The sequence below is a fragment of the Camellia sinensis genome, chromosome 5 (assembly GCF_055761805.1).
Source record: "Camellia sinensis isolate YWXY chromosome 5, ASM5576180v1, whole genome shotgun sequence".
Taxonomy (NCBI): Eukaryota; Viridiplantae; Streptophyta; class Magnoliopsida; order Ericales; family Theaceae; genus Camellia; species Camellia sinensis.
In genome coordinates this window covers 183,953,387-183,978,993 of record NC_138965.1, presented here as the reverse complement: position 1 = coordinate 183,978,993, position 25,607 = coordinate 183,953,387, and the positions used below count along the sequence as shown (strand labels likewise).

At 41.0% G+C, this 25,607-nt stretch overlaps 1 long non-coding RNA gene across 1 annotated transcript; it reads left to right on the top strand.

Moving 5' to 3' along the window:
- Positions 1–15,131: 15,131 nt before the first annotated feature.
- LOC145790293 (uncharacterized) lies at positions 15,132–16,240 on the top strand. Its single transcript, XR_014328978.1, has 3 exons — positions 15,132–15,377; positions 15,531–15,637; positions 16,038–16,240. It is a non-coding gene; the product is annotated as an uncharacterized LOC145790293 (long non-coding RNA).
- The last annotated feature ends 9,367 nt before the right edge of the window (positions 16,241–25,607 follow it).

Genomic DNA, 25,607 nt, shown 5'->3' with positions numbered 1-25,607 from the left:
TCTGCGCTGATAGCCTTGAACATGGTACAGTGCTTTTAGCCTTCTCTCGTCAAAAAGCATGAGTTCCTCAAATCTGCTCTGCTGCCAATCTGCTTCGGCTATTTGACACTCAGCCAATACTCGTAATGACGGAACCTCAATCTCGATAGGTAGAACGGCCTCCATCCCATAAACCAATGAATACGGAGTCGCTCCAGTAGAAGTTCTGATTGAAATCCTGTAGCCCCACAGAACAAATGGCAGCTTATCTGGCCAATCCCGGTAGGTTTCCACCATCTTCTGCAGTATGTGTTTGATATTCTTGTTGGCAGCCTCGACCGCTCCGTTGGTCTACGGCCGGTATGTGGATGACTTATGAAAAGCCACGTTGTATTTCTCCAACAAGTCAATCACTTCCTTCTTGAAGTGAGAACCATTATCTGAAATGATCTCATTCGGGACCCCATAGCGACAAATGATGTTGTTTCTGATAAACTTTGCAACGTGTGACACCTTCAACACCGCATACGATTGGGCCTCGACCCACTTCGTGAAATAATCTATCGCAACCAAGATGAACTCATGCCCATTCGACCCTTTCGGAGTGACAGCCCCGATCACATCGATTCCTCAAACTGAAAATGGCCATGGCGAAGTCATGTTGTACAGCTTTGACAGCGGGATGTTCATGCGGTTTGCATGAATCTGACACTTGTGGCATCGCCGAACAAAACTAATATAATCCTCCTCCATGGTGGACCAGTAGTAACCCTGTCTGAGGATCTTCCATACTAGCATTACTCCGTTCATATGCGCACCGCATTCTCCTCCATGGATGGCCTCCATCAGGCGCTTTGATTCTTCGGCTTCAACACACAGCTTTTGCATTCCCAGATGACCTCTCTTATACAGCTTACCCCCACAGATGATGAACTGGACGGTCATTCTTCTGATTGCCCTTTTGTCCTTGGCATTTACCCCTTGGGAGTATGTTTCTTTTTTCAAGAAATTCCAAATGTCATAATACCAGGGGTTTTCATCCTGAACCTCATCTATAGTAGCGATTGACTCGTAGGCTGGCGCAAATTTTTGGTCGATGACAACTGGACGCATCCGGATTCCAAATGGGATGTCTATCATGGAAGATAGAGTTGCTAAAGAATCTCCGAACCTGTTATTCTCTCTTGGAAGATGAGCAAAGGTTAGCTTTTCAAACCGAGGGATTAGTAAGTCCAAGGTCTGATGGTACATCATCATCTTTTCTTCTTTGACTTTCCTGTCTCCGTTTGCCTGAGATACAACAAGGTTTGAATCCCCGATGACGTCCAAACGTCTTGCTCCTAATTCTAGGGCCGCTTCTAGGCCGGCAATGCACGCCTTATATTCTGCTTCGTTGTTCGAGACTTTGAACCGGAGTTTGAAGGCTAGAGGGATACGGGAATTGCCAGGTGCTATTAGCAACACCCCTATCCTATATCCGTACTGATTTGATGCTCCATCAAAGTACATCGTCCAATATTCGTCGTTGATGTGCAAAATGGCGTCATCTGGGAATAAGTACTCCACTGCTTCACCTTCTTCGACTGGATGATCGGCCAAGAACTCTGCCACTGCTCTTCCTTTGACTGACTTGCGTGTCACATATTTCAGATCGAATTCGGAGAGCAACAGCAGCCAACGAGCTAGCCTACCCGTAAGTGCCAGTTTCTCGAAAAGGTATTTGATAGGATCCATTCGTGAAACCAGCATTACGGAGTGAGCTAACAAGTAGTGCCGCAGCTTCCTGGTAGCCCATACCAAAGCTAAGCAAGCCTTCTCGAGCGGAGTGTAGCGAGTCTCGTAGTCCAACATCTTCTTGCTCAGATAGTAGATGGCCCTCTCCACCTTATCCTCTGATTCTTGTGCGAGCATGCAGCCCATCGTAGTCTCGGTCACCGAAAGGTACAATATCAACGGTTTCCCCGGCTCTGGTGGCGACAACACGAGCGGGTTCTGTAAATATTTCTTGATCTGTTCAAAAGCAGCTTGGCATCGGCCGTCCCATTAGAACTTCTTGCCTTTCTTCAGGAGACCAAAAAGTGGTTCACAAGTCAAGGTTAATTTTGAGATAAACCGTCTTATGAATTGCACTTTACCCAGAAAGCCTCGCACCTCCTTTTCAGTCCTTGGTGGTGGCATTTCTAAGATGGCCTTGATCTTTGAAGGGTCGACCTCGATGCCCCTTTGTGTAATCAGAAATCCCAGCATTTTTCCCGCTGTAACACCAAACGTACACTTCTGAGGATTTAGCCGCAACCGAAATTCTCTGATCCTTTGAAAGAACTTTTGCAAGGCGGTGTAGTGGCCCTCTCTTTCTTTGGACTTGACAATCATGTCGTCCACGTACACCTCAACCTCTTTGTGGATCATGTCGTGCAATATTGTGGTCGCGGCCCGTTGATAAGTAGGTCCGGCGTTCTTCAACCCAAACGGCACTACTCTGTAGTAGTATGTTCCCCACGGGGTGGTGAATGCAGTCTTTTCTCTATCTTCTGGTGCCATCACTATCTGATTGTACCCTGAGAAGCCATCCATGAATGAGAGCAAAGCATGCCCTGCTGTGAAGTCCACCAACTCATCAATATGCGTTAAGGGAAAGACATCCTTCGGACTAGCTCTATTCAAATCCCTGAAATCCACGCATACCCGGATCCTGCCATCCTTCTTCGGTACTGGAACGATGTTGGCCAACCAAGTCGGGTATTCGGATACCAGCAGGAACCCTGCATCGATCTGCTTGGTGACCTCTTCCTTAATCTTGAGAGCCCAGTCCGGGCGGATCCTTCTGAGTTTCTGCTTGACAGGTCGGGCTTCGGGGTCAAGGGGGATCCGGTGCTGTACAATCTCAGGATCGATCCCAGGCATGTCTTCGTAGGACCACGCGAAAACATCTTTGAAATCTTTTAATAAAGCGACTAAGCGCTCGCGTTCCTCCGAAGACAGCGTGGACCCGATCTGGACCAGCCGCGGGTCCTCCTCAGTACCAATGTTCACGATAATGATTTCATCCGTTAAGGGTTTGACAAATCTCTCCTGCTCCTGCTCAATTAAACGTTGCAAAATCGGAGGAATTTCGTCCTCGTTGTTTTTATCAAAATTTTGAAAGTCTGAGTTTATGCAATAAATTGAGGGCACAGAAAAGTACTCAGAAACCACAATTACTTGATTCTCATTAAGCACATCCAAATCGTCCGAAATCTCGGTTACAACAGACTCAAATGAGAAAGAAAAAGACGACCTGGACATAACTGTGGCATCCGGGTTATCATCCCCAGGATTACCAGACTCAGACTCAGTCGAACTGGAACCTGATTCCGACTCACAAGACTCGGTGGAATCAGATTCCGGCTCACTACCTGACCCGGTGTTGCTGGACAAAAATCCCTCCTCGTACTGCCAAGTGAGAGAGGGTGCGATAGATGCATCCAAGATAGTCGCTGGAAGGCCCGCAGCTGTTTCATCTCCAATCATGGAAACCGAGGACTTATCCCCCAAGCACTTTTGGTTGATCGAAGGATCTGAAAGTAGACACACCAGCGCTACCCCCATCTCAAGTTCGGTGCTCTCGGAATCCACTGCCTTACACTGCTCAACCTCAGCTGATGGGTCTGTCTGCTCTTCGGCAACGTCATCCCGGGAAGTTGTAAGTCGAAGAAGATCTCGAAACCAGGCATGCGCTTCCTCTCCGCGTTCAGCCATGGCTCTGGGAAGCCGCAAAATGGAAAGTCTTCCCCCTCCCGGACGAAGCGTCCGTTTAGGGTACCCTGAATGGGCCGATGGATTAACTCAAAAGGCTTCCCAGCCTTCTTTGCTCTGGCTCTCCCAGCTATCTCTTTACCCTTCCTCACCCAGTCCTCTTTGGTGGGCAGATAACCCAATCCAAAGGTGTGAGGGTTGTGTGGCACTTCGGCCAATGCTGCAACGCCCAAAAGTAGGTTAAAGGTTGCGGGAACGTCCAAGACATGGAATTCAATGTTGTGTTGTCCTGGACCAACCTGGGTTTGAATTTTGACAGTCCCCATCGCTTCCCTGCTAGTGTTATCGTATGCTCTGATCACTTGAGTAGTTGGGACGAAGTTCGCGGGCTTCAACCCGATTGCATACGCTGTTCTGGTTGAGCAGACATTGATAGCAGACCCAGTATCAACAAGTACCACCAGTATCCATTTGTCTCTACATTCTATGAAAATGTAGAGGGGTTTGTTGTGATTCGTGCCCTCAGGCGGTAGTTCCTTGTCTGAAAAGGTTAATGCCGAGGAACCTCCTCCCGGAAAAACCAGCCCAACCAGCTGTTCTGGTGTAGTATCTATGGAGAGTTTGGACTTGTCCATAGCAGATAAGATAGCTTGCCTATGTACTCACGACGCCATAAGCAGTCCCCAGATGGAGATGTCTGCTTGTATCTTCTTTAGCTGTTTCAGCACAGCTTCCTCTTCGATCTGCTTCTCCTTCTGTTTTTCAGCTTCTCTATCCTTCCCAGATGCCTCGGGTTGGTCTAGGTGTGGGGGCTTGAAGTACCGCCCACTTCTCGTCATGTGATCAACCTCATCGAGATACCAAGTGTCATCCGGTTGATTACTTCCCCAGTCTTCGTCTGTGTAGGCAAGACATAAGTCATCGTCTTCCCACCACATTCCACTAGCATTCAGAAGGCACCTGTCTGGTTCAGACATGTTTGTGCTCACAGCACTTTCAGCCTGCATGCTCACAGCATTTTCTGTTCTTGTGCCCGCAGCACTTTTGATCCCTTCATGGATCTTGACTTTCCCGATTCTCTCAGAACCCTGTTGTTCCACCTGCGTCAGTGCAGCTTGTTGTTCAACTTTTCCTCCATTCACAATGCTTCCGTCCCGAGCGAAATTCTTCGTACCGGCGCTCTTCGGCAATGTAACTTGACTTCCGGCCACAGTTAATACTCTCGCCCCTGCCAGGCCCTATTCTGGTAGGGATTCTCCCACTACATCTGGTTGATCATCGAGCCATCCAGTGGCCTCTACCGATTCCTCATAGTCAAACCAGTTGACTGCCACGTCCCCTGATTCTTGGTCATCGAAAAACTGTAGGTTGGCAAATTCCTCCTCCACAGCTGTCAGATCATTTGTCCCTTGCCCAAATCCATCCCCCCGGATCATACACAGTTCTTCCTTCTCTGGCAATTCTATACCCAGCCCAATCTGGCCTGTTGACAAGATATACTCACTTGGATCATAGGCTCCTCTAGCAAAACTCTGTTCAATCTCGGCCTCAACAATCCCATCCTTTTCTGAAGTCTGCCCTGCCCCATCTTCGATGGTCACCACCGTCGACTCTGGTTGGGTTGTGGAGATGTCCAACATGCACAAAAAGTCAGTGCAGTCGGGGAGGAACACCTCCGGCTTAGGTAGATGGGTGGGAGTAATATAGATGCTAAGATCGTAAGACACGACCCCTGTCTGGATAAGGTTGACTCTTTTGGGAGGTGGAGTTTGGTTGTGTGTAGGGAGGGGGTTGGTTGTGACTTGGGTTTTTCTGGTGGCAAAATCACATTTTTGTCAACGAGGTCTTGAATCTCGTGACGCAGCCTGAAACATTGGTCAGTATCATGGCCGTGCTGCTGGTGATATGCACAGTACTTGGCTGGGTTATGAGAGGGAGGGAGTGGATTCGGCAATAGCCTCGGCTCTAGGGGTTTTAGATGTCCCTTTCTGATCAAGACCCCCAGAGCCTTAGACAAAGGCATGTATAGTGGGGTGAAGGTTCTTTGGCCTCTGGGCGGGTACTTAGAGGTTTGAGTATTGCTTCCGGATGCACCGAAGAAGGGTGTGGCTGCCATAGGCCTTGGAAGGGGAGGGGGAATGGTGGTGACCATGCTGACCTCCGAAGCTCTTGCGTTTGCAGCGCCACTCGGGCCTGCATTGTTGTTACGGTTGAAAGTCCTCCTCGATTGCTCCCTATCCTGGTCAATCAGACCTTGTTTCATTGCGTCTTCGATTTGTACCCCCATCTCGTGTAAATTTGAGAAGGTGAGAAAGGGGAGTACAATCATTCTCTGCATCAACTTTGGTTGGATATTGCGCACAATCATCCGAATTTGGTCCTTATCAGTGGGCCTCAAAGTCATCATTGACGCCTTTGCCCTCCACTGGGTTACAAAATCTAAGAAAGTTTCCTTGGGCTCCTGCCTTGTCGTTTCGAGATCACGAGTTGTAATCTCAATCTGAGTGTTGTACGAGTATTGCGCGACAAAGGCCTCAGCCATTTCATCCCAGCTTCTTTTTACTTCATCCTCTAACTTTGTGTACCAGATGGCGGCCACACCCGACAGGGTTCGGCCGAACAGCGAAAGCTTTTGCGGTCGGGTTAGGCCCATTGGCTGCAGGATGTTTGAGAATAGCCGAAGATGGACCATGGGGTCTCCGGATCCGTCGAAACGGTCAATTTGCGGCATCTTGAACCTATCGGGCAATGTTACGGCCACATCGGTATATCCGTCCTCGATATCCGGAATAGCCTTTACCCCTTGTGATTTCTTGAAGAGCTTCTCAAGCTTGCTCAGTTTCAGAGCTGTATGGTCAATCTCGAACTCAAAGGAAGAGTCCGGGTGGTTAGGTGTATGGGTCTTGGACAGTTGAGGCGGAAGCGGGGACGAAGCTGGCCCCGTTGGAAGGTTCGTGTCCTCTTGTACGTTCTGGATATTTGGCACGGTGTTCTGGGTGTTTGGTAGAGCGTTCTGGACAGTAGATGCCTGCTCGGGTAATGGAGCCCCTGGAGGAGGAAGAACTTGATGTGAAGCAGATGCCGCATTCTGCTGTTGCAGTCTGGTAATTAGCTCGGCTTGCTGGGCCATGATCGCGGCCTGCTGTTTGGAGAATTCCGCTTGACGGACGGCATCCTCTTGCATTTGTCTCATGCTCTCCTGCATCTGGCGCATTAGGGCTTCCATCCCTGATGTATTTTGCTGATCCATCTGACTAACTGGTATGTCTATTTCTATAGCAACAATCGAGACCTCAATCCCATTATCCTCTGATGGAGTAACCCACTGTTCTGGCAACCTCTGTTCTGACACACTGCAGTTTCTCGGCTTTCTTCTGGCAACCGGGGGTAGAGAATGAAACACTGGCTGTCCATCAATTAGATCCTCGGATCGATTGAGTCAACGACCTCGTGTCCAAAGTGCTTGGGGAATATCTACTGGATTGGAAGCAATCGTGCTAGAACTGCCCTAGTAAAAAGATAAATAAAGCAATAAGGAAATAAATAAACAAATAAACGGACAGCATAACAGCTTAAAATAAATGCATGACACACAGCCGGGCATAACAACACACGGTCGATAAGCTGAATACACACTGTCCTCAAACACTGATTATTATCCCTGAGTTATTGTCCCCAAAACTGAATCTCTGATACCCGCAGATAACTGATTCTCAAATACTGACTGATGCCCGCAGGCCTGATGCCCAAACTCATACACTGATACATGCATTCCTGTAGAGACACACTCTAAAGCACATAACAGATAAGTGAGAGCCAAAACACCCCTATGTTGGGGTAGGGTTTCCCTGTCCTATTTTGTCAGGAGCTAGGGTTTCACTACGCACGCAGCGGTTTCAAACAACCTATAAACAGGTAAGCAACCTGTCCTAGTTTGGAATGGTCACTATGGATCCGAATATGCACTAGGTCGAATGGTCAAAAAGGGTGCCCCGGTAAAATCGAGATTTGTGTTCCCATACTGGCAGAGCCCACAACCGGTCAGCCTTATGGTCATGCCTTGACAAGACAAGCCTCCGGCAAACCGTTCAGGAATAGCAGATGGCAAACACGGTGTCCTAGGTGCACCAATGCACATGCAATGCAAAGAAACACACAAGTGTAGTCAAAAACAGATATCAGGAGTTCGAGTCAAGTCGTCTAAATCCCCAGCAGAGTCGCCAGAAACTGTAGACGTTGTAACATGCCCGGGGGTACCCGCGCGCGTTAAACAGTTCGGACTCCCGAGATCTCTTCGATCTAGTCTCACGAGTGCAATGTGAAACGTAGACGAGAGTCCAGATTTGAAAACTTTTATTGAAAATCCATTTTATTGCAATTTTGTCAAAAATGGACTGCGTCATCAGATCTCAGAGTCGCCACCTAATATTTTGGGAAATTAGGAAACCCATGACTCAGTACCAAGGCCACTGTTCGTCGTAACCAAGGATGCTTGGCTCGGAACCTTAGGTATGAGAGGGGAAGGTCAATAATGAGCACCCCCGCTCACCCGATCAAAAGATCGGCCTCTACTAAACCATGATATGACTTTTTATTTTCTTTATATATTCATATTCTGATTACTGAATAAATCCTAAAATTTACTATGTGAAGCATACAAGTATAGACTAGTTTGCTCAAATTGGAACAATTCAATTTTATGTTTGTTTTTCGAAAAGGGTTTGAATTTGCCACTTGACAAAGTGGGCTTAAAGTTTGTGAATTTGCCAGTACAAAGTGGGCTTAAAACGTACATTTATTGAATTATTCCAATTCAAACAACAAACCTTCATCCACAGGCATTCATACAATTTATCACTTAAGCAAATAGCCACATGGTAGGATGCTAAACATAATAAGAAAATCACATACAAATGAGATGCTAAAGCATAAAAACTCACAAATCGACCGGCGTCCCTCGAACAACTACAAAATAAAGTTAGTAAAATATGCATGATCTTATATACAGAATCCTAATGCAATTCACTCATGAGATGTACTAAAAATTCGGCTTCTAAAATATGACATGTGAATAATCTCAAAAACATGGGGTAGCGCATAGAATCACAGAAGAATTGATTAAATCCACACATGTAAATGTAGCCGAATCTTAATGCATGAGACATAAATGTAAAGTATGGATATGCATGGCATGTCAGATATATACATATGTACAGTTAGGGAAAGCGATTAAAGAATGGGATAGAAAGAAACGGGGTAGGGAATTATTACAACCCTTTAATATTACAAATCCAAATAAAAAATAGAAGAAAATAATAAAATAAAATAAAACCTCACAAAAACACTCAAAATTAAAATAAAAATTTTAAACCATGATGCATTCAGCAACTAGCAAACATCCATGTGTCTTCAATCCAATCCAGCCCATGTAAACGCATCTTCAATGTAGACCCACCCTCCTGTCATCTCACCACCTTTTCTCTCTCCAGCCGTGTGTGTGTCTGGACCGCTGCTGTGTGTGTGTGTGTTGTGGCTCTCTATCAGTGTTCTCTCACCATGCACCGAAAGAGAGATGAAGTTGGGTGGGTGTCCTAGAGAGAGCTGGATGTCTTCTTTTGAATTTTGAGAGAGAAGAGAGCCCAGCAGAGAGAGTTGCCGAGAGGGAGAGAGCTGCCATGCATATGTGTGTGTATGCCGAGAGGGAGAGGTGATGGGTGTGTGTGTGAGCTGCTGGGTGTATGGCAGTGATGGGTGTGTGTGTGCCGTGAGTGTGTATCAGTGAAGCTCAGTGTGTGTGTGGTGAAGCATGGATACATATGTGTGTGTGCTGTGTGTGTGTGTGCTGTGTGTCTGCTGTGAGTGCCGTGTGTGAGAAGTGTATGGTGACTGGGTGTGTGCATGGGTGAGTGGCGTGTGTGAGAGTGCGAGTGTTGTGCTGTCGTGTCTGTCTGTGTTGTCCGTGAGCTGGGTGTGTCTCGTGAGAGACCCAGCTAGAGAGAGGTGAGAGAGAGCCGTGTGGGTATGTGCTGTGTGTGTGTGTAGCAGTGGCTGGGTTTGCCGTGTGTGCATGTGTAGTGTGTGGGTGATGAGTGGTGTGTTGAGTGTGTGTGTTAGCCGTGTGTGGTGTGTTTCAGTGAGGTGCCGTGTGTGTATGCCGTGTGTGAATGGTGTGTGTGTGCATGGGTGGTGTGTGGGTGATGAGTGGTGTGTTGAGTGATGTTGTGCATGTGTGTTGGGATGGCAGTGGTGGTGTGGGGAGAGTGTATGTTGTGTTGGGTGTGTGGAGTGTGTGTCCTCTCTCTCTCTCTAAACTGTGTGTGTGTGTTGTGTGTCTGCTGTGAGTGCCATGTGTGAGAAGTGTATGGTGACTGGGTGTGTGCATGGGTGAGTGGCGTGTGTGAAAGCCGTGGGTGAGAGAGTGGTTCGTGTTAGCTGGGTGTCATGTGCATGGGTGGGAAGATCTTGGGTGTGTATGGAGTGGGTGTATGGTGCTGGGTGTGCCGTGTGCGTCTGAGTCTCTAAAGAGAGAGTGCCGTGGGTGTGTGGGTGTGTGTTTCCTGCATGTGTGTGCTTGTGTATGCATGTGTTGTGTGTGATCGGGGAGAGAGAGAGAGAGGTGCCGAGATGGTGTGGTGTGCCTATGTTGTTTAGAGAGAGAGAGGAGCCTAGGAATGTCTAGAGAGTGAAGAGAGCTGGGTTTGGTGTGTGTGTCTGGTCTGTATCAGTGTTGAAGCTCCATCCGTCTATGGGTTGTGTGTGGGTGTCTATGTCTCTCTCTCTAAACCGTGTGTGTGTGTATCGTGTAGCCTTATGTCTTTTGTCATGCATGTGCTCAGTCTATCCGTGTTGAGTGGGTTGGGTCTGTGTAGTGTGTGGGTGATAAGTGGTGTGTTGAGTATGAATGTTAGTCGTGTGTGGTGTGTTTCAGTGAGGTGCCGTGTGTGAATGGTGTGAAGAATTGGTGCGAGAATGGAAGAGAGAGAAAGAGAGTTGGATAGAGTGATTTCAGCCCACACCCAGTTTTACTTTCACCATTTTCTTATATCAAGAAGCTGCAGCTTAGTCAGAAAATATTTTTGAGAGAGAGAGAGGGAGGTAGTGCCTGGGAGAAAGCTCAGAGAGACCCAGAGAGAGAGCCTTTTTGCATGTGTTGTCCTCCCCTCCCCCTGTGTTTTTGCTTCAAGCAAGTTGAAAAATATAAAGAGAGAGATTTTTTTAATTGTTTATTATCCACCATGCCAACAATCATAAAAAATCTACACTCCTGGTGCCCACAGACCTCAATTATTCTGAAGAGGCAGGGATAATGTGTTTGTTAGGTGTCTCCTCTCCACCCACTCTCATCTGCCCTCCTCTTTTTTTCAATTTCCTCCACCACTTTTCAAACCTACTTCACCGAATTATTTTCCACCCAAAACTTATCATCACAATGTCCACTCTGTTCCCCTTTGAATCCAGCAAAAACAAAATCCTTTTCCATCCAAAAACCAATTATCCTCATCTGACCCTCTCTTTTTCTTTTCTTTATTTTCTTTTTCATTTTTTTATTTATTTTTTGTTTTTTTTTTATTATTTTATATAAAAAAACACCTAAAAATGTGTACACACACATAAAATTAGATAAAAATTATAAAATACTACAAATTGATAAAATATTGGTGATATAAAATAATTTGACCAAAATAGGTGAGGTTTGGGATTAAAGTTTCAATTTGATTTTTTTTTTTTAGCTGAGAAATTTATAAAATGACATATTCTAATTTTTATCAGCGGGTGGTCAAAAGAAAGTGCCCAAGTCTTAGGGCCGGTCAAAATGGGATGTCTACAGACGTCCCCGAACGCCCCGGGAGGAACGAGTCCCCCGTTCTGTTCATTTGGGGTCACTACAGCTCAGGACTCTCAAATTGTCACGGTTCGTAATCTGAACCAAAGAGTCCAAATCAAGCAAATCATTTTGAGAAAATAGAATTTGAAAGAAGTGTCAAACATGGACTGCTTTGCCAGATATAGAGTCGCCACCTAAATATTTTATTTTGGAAAATTTAGGAAACCCTGACTCGTTACCTAAGGCCACGTGTCCGTCATCACCAAAGTTGCCTCGGCACGGGAACTTGGGTACGATTGGGGAAGGTCACTTCGTGAGCACCCCCGCTCGCCCGATCAAAGATCGGCCTCTACTAACCATGATATCAAGTTTTGAAACATTGTGTGTTCTTATTCCGGTTATTAGCCTAGATTTACTATGTGATGCGCACAGCATACAAGTATAGACTGGATCGCCTGAATTGGAACAAAACATTTCATGTTTGTTTGTTTGAAAATGGTTTGATGATGCTACTCGCAAGTAGGCTAAGACGTGGATTTGCCACCCTCAGGTGGGCTTAGAAAACATGATTTTGCCACTATCTAGTGGGCTTAAAACTCACAGTCAACGAATTGTTCCAATTCAAATAACCCAACCTTCACCCACAGGCATTCAGGCAGTTATATCACATAAGCATATAGCCTCATGGTAAGCATGCTATTCATGGCAATCACTCACACGCATGCAAGGATGCTAAAGCATAAAAACTTACCGAGTACTCCAAGCCAAAACAGAAGCTATGTTAGAAATCCATGCATGATCCTAACTATACAGAAATGCCTAATGCAACACATGCAAAAATGCAAGTAAGATAGGCTCGGCTATTCTAAACATGGTACATGTAATGCTACAGCTAACAAGTATTCAATCTTGGAATTGAAAATACAATGCAGTTAGTATGATGCGCCGAGCCCGGTGCATGCAATACAGATGAATGAATGCAAACATGCTATCATACTGTATGCTAATTGAAACATGCCATAATCTAACGATCATAAGCAGGTAAATAAAAGGGAAGAAAGACGTGGGGTTAGAAGACATACATCACACTCACCCACACTTATTACAGTTGTGCCCTCGTGCAGAGGGTCCGAATAAATAGTACAGTCCAAATAATACAGTCCAAATATATACAAATTCCTAATTAATTTACAAATTAACTAAGAAAGCTGTAAACTGGCATGCAAGCCAGGGACTACCTTGACTCCGCCCCGGATGATGGATGATGCATGTCTGGGCTGCCTTGTGCGGAAATCCACTGGGATGTCCCAACTAGCCTCTGTTTTGCAATAACTCTTGGAAAGCGCTCCAAGCCCCGGAAGGTTGCTAATTCTTGATTTGCTGCAACAGAGAGCAGGAAAGGGGCATAGCAATGTATTTTCACAAATGTATGCATGCCTCGATCCTCGTGCCACCAATCACGCATATCGATGCATGATGGCCGAGGAGTCGATTTGCTTTACTCGATATAGAATGAATGCACATGGAAACTTAACTAAAACCTAACTCCATCATGGATAATCCGGAGTGTCGGTGACTGGAGAATTGAGACACGTTCCGTCACTCGGAGTACGAAACGCACCTCGTTTCCCGTGCTCGGGCTAACTCTTATCCCAAACACAATGCAATATGCATGATATGCATGAAATGCAACTAAGATACAACCTAGCATACACAATACTATGAAATGGCATACACGATGCGCTAATCATACAATCTAGCATACGCAATGCTATGAAATAAAATGGCATACACAATGCACAATGGACTTACACTAACACAAGTGGACCTCAGCCACACTCGCACAAGAGGCCATTTGATGAAAATGAGACAACTCGAGATGCGCGCACGCATGCACGCAAACCGAGGACCGACCCTAAGGCACAAAATGCCACTCTAACAAGACATGGCAAGGCATGGAATATGATATGCAAACATGCAAATTTCAGCAGCAAAACATGACCCAAAACAGCCCCGAATCAAGACAATATAGCACCCGATGCGTGAAATGGCCCCGAAATGCAAGATTTAAGCACATGAAATGACTTGTAGCTACATCAAGAATGCATTATTTGATCATGACATGTGAAGACAGATTCAAGGAAGCCCCAAAACAAGCATGTTTTCAGTTCTAAGCGAGGCTAAACAGCAAACACAAATAGGGCAAAACTAGCATGCAAAAATGGCCCTAAATGTGAGATAAAGAAGCAACTCACAGCTTCTGACCCCAAACAGATTAGGGCCCTTCAACAATGTTGAATAGGGGCCCAAAATATGACCTTTTACAGTTTACAACAAACCCCAAAAACCAACACAGGTATGGCTAAGTTCTCATGCAAGAAATGGGCCAAAATATGGACAAAGAAGCAAGTGGTGATTTCTGGCCTCAAACACAAAGGGGCCCTTCAACAATGTTGAAGAGGGGCCCAAAATATAGCACTTTACAGTTGATGGACAGACCCAAAACAGTATGCATGCAAGCCTAAGATACTACACAAAATAAGGCCCAAAAGAGAGATATAACACAAAGTGTATGAAGGATACCTCAAACCATGAAATACCCTTAATGAAACATGAATAGAGGGTCAAAATAAGGTCATTTATAGTTCGGACCACAGCCCAAAAGCAGAAGCAAAAGAGGCTAACAAATCATGCAAAAATATGGCCAAAAGAGAGATATAATGGCAAGTAGCAAATTGAAGTCTCAAACAGCAATGATCCCTTCAACAATGTTGAAGAAGGGCTCAAAATAAGCAACTTTTCAGTTCATGACAGAGCTCAAAACAGTTTATACACAAGCCAAAAATATTACACAAGAAAATGACATACAAGAGGGATAATGAAGTAAGTGTACCAAGGAGGCCTCAAACAATGAGAGGCCCTTAATGAAACATGAAAAATGGCTCAAAATAAGCTTAACTCCAGTTAGGGTCGGAGCCCAAAACAGTAAGCAAGAATGACTTATGTATAGATCAAGAAAAGGGTAGAAAAGAGGAAAAAGGAGCTCACCTTTGAAGACCAAGTCTTGACAGCTCTTTGGCTTGAGTTGCAGCACTCCTAGGCTCTGAAGAACAACCTCCATCTACTGGAATGGAGGATGGAAGGGTGAGGCTATGGGTTGGTGAAGAAAAAGGGGTAGGACTTGAGAGGTTGGAGGGTTAAAGTGTATAGAGGGAGAGAGATACAACAAGAGGCTTAGGGGGGAAATTTTGTAACCCTAAAATCAGAGCTGAAGCTTCTGTTATCACTATTAGAAATATGATTTTTTGCGTTTATTTTTTTGCGACGGATGGTTTAGTGGTCGCAAAAAATCACTTTTTACATTAAAAAAAAGAAGACCCGCGTTGTTAAAAAACTATCTCCCCTTTTCACTTATTTCCCGAATCTCTCTGTATGAACTCTCTCTCTCTCAAAATCTCTCTCGCTCGACTCTCTTTTGACTCTCCACCCTCTCTCGCTCAAATCTGACTGGACACAGTCGAAGCTCTTCATATGCATCGCCATTCTCACACTCTTCGGAGCTTCCAAAGCAAATTAATCAACCATAACACATTGTAGCGATCTTCTTCTTCTTCATCTCTCTCTCTTTCTTCAATCGCCGGAGCTTCCACGGCTGCTTATTCCGCTGTCGGATCAGTCTTCGTCGCTTTCAAATCCGTCGAAATTTCTGCTCATTCTAGCAATTTGAAACTCTCTAATTTCCGACATTGCTCTCCGATTTCAAGCCGAGTCGGATCTATTTAGCTCTGACATAGCCTTAACTCGCATTGCGGATCCCGAAGCTCCTTTGCTTCGTCTGGTAATCATCACTCTATGTTCTGTTTAATGATATCACTAAATGAATTGAATCGAATCAGTTAATTTAATCTATCACCCCTGCTTCTCTCTCTATCTAACTTAGGAAATCTAGGTTTTCAATTTACTCTCTCTCTCTCTCTCTCTCTGTGTGTAGGTATTCGTTCTCTTTGTTTTGGCAAATCCTCTGATCACTGGTCGAAGCTCTCCTTTGGATCACAAGCTTCGAAGTTTGCAAAAAATGTGAGGGATTCACAGCTTCAGGTGCGTCTCTTTCGTTCTTTTTCTTTACATTATTTAGCTTTCTTGTGATATTATTGTGTTTGGTTGCCGAGAAAATGTTGGAAAACGATCTCTTCTTCACATCCACTGAAGCCAAGTATTTTTCGTGAGGTTCAAATTTTAATTTTCTCGCATTTTATAAAACACAGGACAGTCAGTTAACGGTCCTCCGCCGGACTTGTTGACAGTAATTTGGATGCTCCTTACTGGAAACACTTCATCGCTTGAATTGTTCAAATTACTTCTCTCTGCAAAATTGTTGAATATGCTGTTCATTTCATGGCTGCTACATGTGCTTTGAATATTAATCAGACATGTTCTATTTAGGAAAGAAAAAATTCTAGATCTAATATTTTTTTAACTCTCGTTTCTGTCATTACAGGTCAAGCCCAAACCTAACTCAGCTAGCGTATAAGGACTTCTGAGAGACTTAATGTTGACAGTTATTTCATTGATTTAAGGTTAGACAACGACCTCAATGCCTTCATTTCAAACTAATCGATGCGTGTTTTCTCACTATCTATAACTGAGTTGTAGGATTTTAAATTAGTTTTAGCATGATTGGATTGATTGATTGTGATTAAATTAGTTTTGTGAGCAAGCATTGTTAGGATAGACGTTCTCACTTAGAAGCGTGCTTATGAGATAAGCCATGGGGCACTAATGTTAGTTTTCAAGTCCAAGTTTGATGAAAACTTTCAAAGTTCATGGCTGCTCTAAGATTTCAAGATAAACTATGCTCCTTAGTGTTTTTTACCTAACATTTTTAAGAGAAAATTTTCAAATCCAAGCAGTTTAAAACTTATATTTCAAATCTATGTTCTATTTTACGAAGTCGTGTTTTCAAAATGCGACTGTAACTTCGAAATCTTGTTTGAAAACATAACTTGGGGGGTTTTGGGGATTGACTTTTTTTTAATAATTTTTTGATTTTTTATATAAAAAAAAATATGTAGAAAACAGAGAGTAGATTTTTTTTTTATTTTTTATTTTTTGAAGAGAATAGAGGATGGTTAATCATGGAGAAATTATCTGTGTTTATAGATGCATGCCCACATACTTTTTGATCGAACGCTTCTTCATAATTCCCAGCAATGTATTTAATGATTTTGTTTTTTCTATTTTTTCCCTAATTTTTCATTGAATTTTAAGGAATACGCTACTGCACAACTCATTCTTCTTCCATATTATTTATGTATAATCTGATCTATAATTTTATTCTTTTATCGGAGCGAATTCCCGTCTATGGTTACATTCGATAATTTTAGTCAATTATGTGTTTTGCAAAGAATTTGATACTGGTTTTTATGTGATTGATCATATCCAATTTTCTGATTATTGTATATGCTGATCATGTTGCTCACTAATGGTGTATAGGCTTCAATACTGTGATGCCCTCTTTAATTTTTCTTGCAGGTTCACTTTGATTTAATACATCAAATATTTCTTCTGCATTGTTCTTCTCTCTTCTTCAAAAAAAATTAAAGATTTCTTGAGCAGAAGTTCAGTGATAAATTTATCTCAACGACCCGAATCAGATGGAAGGGGGTGGCAAACCGGATAAAACAGAATTCACAGAATGCTGGCGGACAAGTTGGAAAACACCATACATAATGCGGCTTGCTCTATCAGCCGGCATTGGAGGGCTCCTATTTGGTTATGACACCGGTAATACAAGGTTTTTCCATTCATTTTTTTCTTTTGGGATGATGGTAACACGAGCTAAGATTGGAAGACTTTTTTTATATTTTTTTAATTTTATCTTTTTCCGACTTGACTATCACTCCCACTGCAATCACACTGTTGCATACACATATTACTGAAGTAGCATGAGTTGATATAATACTTTGAATCATGTTACAGTCCAAACCATTTTTTGTGTTGTTTAATCACTGAATTTGATGCAGCGGTAATAAGGAAAAAGACTTGATATTGTTCTGGTAGACGAGATTCTTGAATCCACAAGTCGAACAAACTTGATTCCAAAAGGAAAGTAAAAGAATTTTCCACAATCCCAATCAAGGGTCACATCCTTATTTATAGGTTAGAGTCTGGTGCTGGTGCTGGGGCTGGGGCTCGGGCTCGGGCTCAGGTTTTTTTCTTTTCTTATCCTGCCTCCATTCCCCTTCCCCTCTTACTCTGATTAGAGATTGGAATAAGATTTTTTTATCATGTGAGAACAAAGAATTATTGTTGCTACTGGTTATTCACCTTTATTTTTGCTTGTGGATTTTAATGCTGTTAAAACATGTGGTTTCTCATGCTATCAATCGGAATTGGATGAGCTCCATAAGAAGCTTAGTTCTGCATGTTTGGTTGTCTTTACTTGATTGCATTTTTATGTCTTCTCACAATGATGTTCCCAGTCCTTTAAAGGCCTCGTGTTAGATCTTAAACCTTTAGTTCATCATTTGGGCTTTGAAATGCTTGTGCTTCATTGACACGCCTTTTATAAGTTCTATTAGTAGTATTGTATACTGGAAGTGTTTTGACAGATATTACCCCAACTGGAATATGATGAAAAAAAGTTTCACATATTAAAAGTAATTGTTTAATTGTGACATTTTTTGTTTTTGTTTTGTTCAAGCTTTAATATTTGAAGAAAATAGGAAGAATATCTAGAGGTTAGCTGTGGGTTTGATTTGTCTAATTTGTTTGATAAACAGCTGGATAGGTAAAAGGGCTTTAATGTTTCACAATTTGTTTATTTATTTATTTATTTTTATTTTTATTTTTAATTTTTTGCGACGGTAACAAGATGGTCGCCAAAGATCATGTTAGGATTTTTCTTTGTTTTTTGCGACGGCAAAATAGGGGTCGCCATAAGTAGTTTAGGTGGTCGCAAATAATTTGCGACCGTTGCTTTGCCGTCGCAAAAAGTATTTGCCACCCCTATATTCGCGACCCCCATTTGCCGTCGCATGGGCCGTCGCAAAAAGTCTTTTGTGACTGTTTTTTATTATTTGCGACGGTTTATGGCGGTCGCAAAAAGTATTTTTTTTAGTAGTGTATATAGGCAAAATTGGGGGGGGGAAAGGGGGGAAAAATGGAGGGAAAACCAACCAAGTTTCCCTCCAAAATGCAGCCCCCCGGATATAGAATCTGGGGGGAAAATGAATACACTTCTGCACTGTAGATGATGTGAGGATTCTGGCCGACTACTTATCTAGGTTGCAGGTGGCCGGCTGGCTACTTCCCATGGCCGACCGGCCAAGGGTCAAAAGGGTCAAGTGTGATTAATGGCCGGCCACCACAGAAAGAGGGCCTCTGATGTGTGCACAACACAACCCTGTGGTTGAACACTGGAAAAAGTGAACCAGGAGAGAGAACAACCCACTTTTCAAAGGGGTTCAAAAGGGTCAACAACAAATACTGGCCAGCCACCAAATATTGGTGGCCTCCCAGGTGTGTACATCACAAATATTTGGTTTTGGGTGCAAGAAAATGGCCCAAGGGTGTTCAACATTGGCTTTGAAGTGAGGAAAATCGGGCGACGGAGGGCGATGAAGGGATAAAGTTGGCTGACAGAACAATTACTGGCCTCCCACCCTTCTATGGCCTTCTTACCAATGAAACAGAGGTCCCTGCCAAAAATGAACCAAAACCAATGCAAACCGAGGGCTCGGGGGCCGAAATGCGCAGTTTGGGGCCCCGAAAATGGGCTGTTAGGCACCGGGAGTGGTGTTCGACCACGAAGTCGGTTTTCCGGGCCACAGTGTCCCTCAAAAGGGAGTAAATAAGAAGTATGCCAAAAATTGGAGCAAACGGAGATGGTTAAGCGGTCCCGAACCGAGGCACACGGCCAATGGCTCCGAAAAACTAGAAACCAGACTCCAAACGGGCAAAATGGCCTACGACCACAAAACGTAGCCTACGACCACTGAGAGATGATCTACGAGACCTCTCCCTCCCTTTGTGAAGAGAAAACAGAGAAAACAGAGCCTGGTTCGCAAACCGAGGCAAAGCATGAAAGAGTTCGGAAGTCCGGAGGCAAGGCTCGCAACCGAGACTCTGAAACTTCTGAACGAGCACAATATGCAATATCACCAAGCACTCAACTAGTGACGTCTGAGTCTTAAGATCGGTCAAAAATGGGGTGTCTACACGGCCGAGATATTTTATTCCGGTCTTAGCTGAGCAATCTGACTGAGCTTACTAGCCAACCACTCTTTTGCTGATATACTCACTTCGGCTGAAGAGTACCAAGAGTGGTTTAATCCAGTCAACCACTCTTCAGCCTATACCCTTACTTCGGCTGAAGAGTAATAAGAGTTTAATTCATCCAACCTCTAAGTTGGTTTTTTCCAACCAACTACTCTTTAGCCGATGTCCTTACTTCGGCTAAAGAGTACTAGGAGTTGGTTTAGTCCAGCCAACCACTCTTTAGCCGATGTCCTTACTTCGGCTAAAGAGTACTAGGAGTTGGTTTAGTCCAGCCAACCACTCTTTTAGCCAATGTCCTTACTTCGGCTAAAGAGTACTAAGAGTTGGTTTAATCCAGCCAACCACTCTTTTAGCCGATGTCCTTACTTCGGCTAAAGAGTACTAAGAGTTGGTTTAATCCAGCCAACCACTCTTTAGCCGATGTCCTTTTCCTCGGCTAAAGAGTACAAGAGTTGGTTTAGTCCAGTCAACCACTTTTAGCCGATGTCCTGTTCTTCGGCTAAAGAGTACAAGAGTTGGTTTAATCCAGCCAACCACTCTTTAGCCGATGTCCTTTTCCTCGGCTAAAGAGTACAAGAGTTGGTTTAGTCCAGTCAACCACTTTTAGCCGATGTCCTGTTCTTCGGCTAAAGAGTACAAGAGTTGGTTTAATCCAGCCAACCACTCTTTAGCCGATGTCCTCTTCTTCGGCTAAAGAGTACAATAGTTGGTTTAATCCAGCCAACCACTCTTTAGCCGATGTCCTTTTCTTTGGCTAAAGAGTACAAGAGTTGGTTTAATCCAGCCAACCACTCTTTAGCTGATGTCATTTTCTTCAGTTAAAGAGTACAAGAGTTGGTTTAGTCCAGCCAACCACTCTTTAGCCGATGTCCTTTTTTTCGGCTAAAGAGTATAAGAGTTGGTTTAGTCCAGCCAACTACTCTTTAGCCGATGTCCTCTTCTTCGGCTAAAGAGTACAAGAGTTGGTTTAATCCAGCCAACCTCTAAATTGGTTATTTCTGCCAATTTAGAATAAAATGTTTGGTTATTCCGACCAAACATCCTGCAGCCTGGATCCTTATCCTAGGCTTAGGAGGGGTGTTGGTTTTTCCAGCCAACCTTTAGATTGATTTTTCTGGCCAACCTAAAGTAAAGTGTTTGGTTGTTCCGACCAAATGTTCTGCAGCCTAGATCCTTATCCTAGGCTTAGGAAGAGTGTTGGTTTTTCTAACCAACCTTTAGATTGGTTTTTCCGGCCAACCTAAAGTAAAGTGTTTGGTTATTCCGATCAAAACGTCCTGCAGCCTGGATCCTTATCCTAGGCATAGGAAGAGTGTTGGTTTTTCCAGCCAACCATGTTTTCAATACCCCTAACTCACTAAAACAATTTTTACAGAATAAAACTTCTTATGTTGAAAAGAAAACTACTTGTTTTATTGGGGAAAAAAGAAAATTACAAGCATTTTGAAGAAAAGCTAAAAATAAAATAGTTTGAGATTGACAGTGTTAGGAATGGCAACAAGGCGGGGCGGGGCCGGGGATCGCACTCCCCGTCCCCGATCCCCGATTTGGAAAATCTCCCCGGCCCCGGCCCCTATCCCCGACGAGGAACCTACCACCACCCCCATCCCCGGCCCCAACGGGGATCGGGTTTCCCCGACCCCAAAGATTCCCCGCCCTCCATCTGTTTCAACAACAACACAATCAACAATAACCCAATCTCCGATCTTGAATTGCCTTAGATGCAGACCAATGATGTGCTTGTATTATTTTTTTTTCTTTCTCTTTCTTATTTGGACCAATCACAAGTGAGTCGGGGTTATGGAGTGTGATATTTTGTGGGAGTCTGAATCATTACTGTTTTTATATACCTCTTCACCTCCCTTAAATTTAACGTTTTATATTATTTTCAATTTGGACCTATTTCTCATTGGTACTAACTCATACTTCATGTATATTTTAGCAAATTTTATATTGGACATGTTTCAAAGATATTCACCCAAAAAAAAAATGTTTCAAAGGTATATATACATCTGTATTTATTAATTGAGTTTTTTGAATATGTTTTTTCAAAAAAATAAAATTTAGTTTGGTGAAATTTAAATTTTTTTATCAAACACTAATTTTTTATACGATTTTTTTAAACATAAATTAATATTTAGAAATTCAAATATATATATTTAAATTTATTTTTGTCAAACTAATTTATAATTTTTTAAAAATAAATTCTAAATAAAAATCTTAAATGTTGGTAGGATTCTCACCATATTTTGGACTAGTTTGACAAAATAAAAATAAAAAAAAAGAACAACAGTATAGGATAGTTTTTATTTTATTATATTTTATTTTATTACACTTGGCCTATTTTGAGGATAAGATTAAAATTTAGCTTATTGGCTTTTTGATTTCTTTCTAAAAAATCAAAAAAAAAAAAATTCTTTACTTTTAGTTCATCTTTTCGTAAAATATTAAAAAATCATCTCAAATATGTTAATTGTTTTATATTATATTTTAATTAAGAAATCAAAAAATTACCAAAAAAAAAAAATATATGTTTCCAAAACTAGAAGCACCATTTGAATTTGTCCTTAAAGCAAGCTATTCTCATACTCATCACAATTATTGTATCCGACAATATCCAAATCGAATCACGACGGAATCAAGAAATCCATTTATATATATATATATATATACACCAATCAAGAAATCCATTTATATACATCAAATCAAATCAATTATGGGTTGAGACGTAGATTTTGATTTTTTGATTTTTTAATTATTTTAATTTATTTTGTTATTTTATGATTATTAATTCAAGATTGAGATGCAAAGGAAAGCTAAGCAGAGTTGGGCCAGGCGTATCTCCAAATGTTTGATTTGATTTGTCTTCGGTCATTATTGGACTATATCCACTTTCCGTAATTAAAATCATTAATTTTATAATTTGTTATTTATAAATATTTATATAAAAAATTTAAATTAATCCAATTGTTTTTTTTTTAATTTTACATTTTTTTTTCAAAATAAATGTGATTAAATTAAATGATTCCCGTTATTGAATGAACATGAATTTTGGTAATGATTAATCCATATATGAAAGTTACAAAATTAACAATTCACATCATCAAAATAGACATTTGATAAACTCACTGACTCAAAAACTAAATATAAGAACAAAAACAATAATTATTTAGTACAAAAGATTCCGTTAAATAAATATTTATAATAATCAACATTATAAATATCATAATTTACATACAATACACAAATCTAACCATTGGATCAAGATTCTGGCTTTAATATATTTTTGATAAATTAGACTGACGGTGTTGAGTGGAATGGGGTCATAAATCAATTACCTGTTAAACGTGGAAGGCGCATGTACAAAACATGAAAGAAGTAAAGAAAATTACAAATCAGTGATAACTGTAAAATATTTACAAATACATAAATATATATATATATATATATATATAATTTTAATTATTAAAATTAAAAAAAAAATTGACACTAACTTAAAATTATTTTTGAAAATATATACTGATTTACAATTTTTCTAAAGAAGAAACTAGGGATTAGGCAGGGCCGACTCATGGCCTGGGCCATTCAAGCAATGGCTCAAGGCCCTATTTTGGAAGATGCCCTAAATTTTTTTTTTTTTTTCTTTTTTTCCAAAAGTCTAATATTAAAAAAAAATTAAAAGCCCAACCACAAAAATAAAAATAAAAATAAAAATTTTATGCCAACATCCAACCAAAATAACCTCTCTTTTTTTAAGGCCTCCGAAATTGAAGATTAAAAAATAAATAAATAAATAATACTCTCATTATCAAGCAATTCAATTTTTTTTCTTTTTTAATTTTAGTTTTTACCTTTGAATAAAGATATTTTATCACAAAAGTAAATACTAAGGCTAAGTTTGGTATCTTCAAAAAAAGTCAAAAAGTCACTATCTTATTTAAGTCATATCATCTTATTTAAGTCACATCACCTCTCTACCGAGCAAGGATCCTCTAGAGTTTTTATTTAAGTCACATCACCTCTCTACCGAGCAAGGATCCTCTAGAGTTTTTTTTTTCTAAAGTTTTCTAGAGTAGTGTATTGTGTGGTTGAGATTTAATGTTGAAAAATTGATGTTACTTGTCATTAAATCTCAACCACACAATACACTACTCTAGGAAACTTTAGAAAAAAAACAACAATGATAGAGACCACTAATTTTGGAGCTCTAAAAAGACCACTAATGACATGGCACTCAATAAAAAAAGAAAAAAATACAACACCAAGGCCAAAACATCAAATCATTCATGGTGAGACCTACTACCACATCATTAGTGATAGCACTAATTAGTGCTCCCATTCATTTTCCAATCAACAACATACACTTATTTAAAACATCCCAAATAACCCCTAAATAAAACCTTTAAAATGTCACCTCTAAGGATTGGGTTCAAAGTATTGATTCTTGAACAAATCAACAACTGATGTGCGCTAGCCTATGTCATTGAGGGGTAAGTTTAAAGGTAATATTTTAGAGGGCTCAAGTATTTTTTTTTAATAAAAGGTGTTGAAAAAAAACTCTTTATCAATAGGATCAATAGAGAAAAACTTATTATTCAAAATCCAACTTAAAATTCTATTATGTCCCTGTTTGGGAAGTGGGTTAATTTTTTTTTATTTTTTGACTTTTTTTGGTTATTTTAATTTGGAATTAAAAAACTTAGTTTAGGATAGACTTTTGACTTTTTTGTGAGAGAAAAAATGTAATAATTATGGGTTGGATGTAATGTTTTGTCTTATTAAATTAAAAAATTTATTTTATTTTTTATGATTAAAATAGTCAAAAAAACCCCAACCAAGACTTCCCAAACGAAACCAACATATATATATATATATATATATATATATATATATTATCCAAAAGTGCCCCAAAATATTAAAGTCCAGAATTTTAGTTACAAGGATTAAAGAATAGAATAAATTTTAAGTAAAATACTCCACACTATTAAAAAAATTACAAATATTATTTTAATTAGATGAGCAAATAGAATTATTAAAGTGAATTCCCACAATGTAAGAATTCACTGGTCTAGTTCTTATGTAAAATTGAAAGAATTGATTTTTTGTTTTATTAAAATTATCGTTCCCCTCCCTTATTTTTATAGGCAAATACTAACAAATGTCCCTATACATTATTTAATGTTGGAAAGTATGTATAAATTGTCTTAAAAATATGTAAATAAATAATGTTTTATGCACAGTATATATAAATATGTTAAAAAAATGTATTGATTTCAAGAGAAGTACATTAAATTTAGTGAAAAATGTCTTATGTTCTTAAAATTTTTTGTCATTTATTTGTGTCTTAGGAACACTTGTTAACAAAACTCATTTTTATATGAAAAATGTTTGGGACCCCATTTTGGGAAGACCCCACCACTCCCACAGTGATGCAGACCAATGATGTTCTTGTACTATTTTTTTTTTTCTTTCTCTTTCTTACTTGGACCAATCATAAGTGAGTGGGGGTTGTGGGGGGTGATATTGAGGGTCTGAATACCTCTTCACCCCCCTTAAATTTAAGGTTTTATATTATTTTCAATTTGGACCTATTTCTCATTGGTACTAACTTATACTTCATGTATATTTTATCAAATTGTATGTTGGACATGTTTCAAAGGTATTCACCCAAAAAAAAAAAAAATGTTTCAAAGGTATATATACATCTGTATTTATTAATTGAGTTTTTTGAATATGTTTTTCCAAAAAAAATAAAATTTAGTTTGGTGAAATTTAAATTTTTTTATCA